We start from the raw sequence: 1,533 nt of genomic DNA on the forward strand, positions 1-1,533 counted from the left end.
TTGTTAGGCTTTTCCGACCATTCCGCTGCTGTACGCGAACATGAATGTAGTCCTTTGACCCGGCACCAGAATTCTCAGCATTTGCATCAGCAAAAGGATCTGGCCATTAAGGGAAAATCAAGTCAGCTATGAAAAGGAAGTATTTCTAATCTCTCTGGATCTAGCAATAGACAACCACATCACTTCTCATTCATTATTATTATATATAATATTTACAAACATTATTATTTTTCAATCAACTTAATTTCCATTTTTCAAATCATCACAGGTACTATAACAGCATCAACAAACAAAAAGTAGTAAAGAAGCATACCTAGAGCAGTAGGAGTCTGGATGTCAAAATCAGACATGAAACTTGATTATTTTTAATAATAAACGAGCGAACAGAATTTCCTGAAACTGGATTCAAATTATCAGGCCTGATTAAAGATAGAAACACGAACCAAACATCAGTCAACAAAATCATCTCACATGGAAATTAAGATACGGGAAACGAAGAGCCAGTTAATGATTACAGAAAGAAAGAAAGAAAGAAATAATAACGATGTCGTACGCAGATAAATACGAGAATATGTAATTGGTAGCTTTAGAGAAATTGCTAGATCGATTATAATGAGGATCCACTAATGAGAGATGTGAAAGCGTGCCCCCACCCAACTTAGGCAAGCAAAAACACAAGACTGGCAATAAATCAGACTGTCCAGACAGACAAACAAATTCATGAACTCCAATAACCTCCCGTACATTCACAACCTGAACGAAAGACTAGCCTAAAATTTTAACGAATTTTTAAGCACCCAATTCATTAAAATAGGAGACTTAAACAAGGGGAGAAATTAACAGGGTAAAGAGGTAGCTGCCCAAGGTTGAATTCCACAAAGAATTGGCGCATAAAAGTGGTTAATACGTCCTTTCAAAATGTAAAAGGATTTTAAAAGCACGTATAAAGTGATTCATATGAATAAATTCAAACCAAAATCGCCACAATAAAAAGTAATTAGAGCATGATAAATTTAATTACTCAAGCGACATCAAAGAACGGAAGAAAAATTTTCATCTATTTACATACACCATAATTAATGCAAGGTGAAGACAAAATTGAATAGGAATCTCCAAATCAACAATTCATATCTCAATTGAATCAAACAGATCAAACAGGATCGATCCCGAATTGGGATAAAGAACGCATCGAGAGATCACCTGACCAGGAAATTAGGGCTTCGAAGAAGGCCGAAACGATTGATTACCGGATGGGACGTAATAAATGAGTTTATGTATTGTGCTTCGCCTCTAAGCATACGTGGCAATAATTAAATCTAGTGCTAGTTTCCCGGGTCCTTGGGCTGCGTAAATTTGGGCACAAGATAAAATGGTCCATGATCCATATGGTTACCCAAAACTATTGGGCTTTCAATTTTCGAAACGTATCCAAGTACCTGATTAATTATTTTCAAATCTCAGTTATTAATTATTATTAAAAAAATAAAATTTAATTTCTTTGGTATATCTTTTGTAATTCTTTTTATGTTTTGT

General features: G+C 34.7%; 1 long non-coding RNA gene across 1 annotated transcript; it reads right to left on the minus strand.

Moving 5' to 3' along the window:
• On the minus strand, positions 1 to 1,372 carry LOC140966420 (uncharacterized). Its single transcript, XR_012173351.1, has 3 exons — positions 1,201 to 1,372; positions 314 to 419; positions 1 to 99 (listed from the first exon to the last, which is right to left on the minus strand). It is a non-coding gene; the product is annotated as an uncharacterized lncRNA (long non-coding RNA).
• Between the last annotated feature and the right edge of the window lie 161 nt (positions 1,373 to 1,533).

The sequence above is a fragment of the Primulina huaijiensis genome, unplaced genomic scaffold (assembly GCF_012295235.1).
Source record: "Primulina huaijiensis isolate GDHJ02 unplaced genomic scaffold, ASM1229523v2 scaffold206120, whole genome shotgun sequence".
In the NCBI taxonomy this organism is placed as follows: domain Eukaryota; kingdom Viridiplantae; phylum Streptophyta; class Magnoliopsida; order Lamiales; family Gesneriaceae; genus Primulina; species Primulina huaijiensis.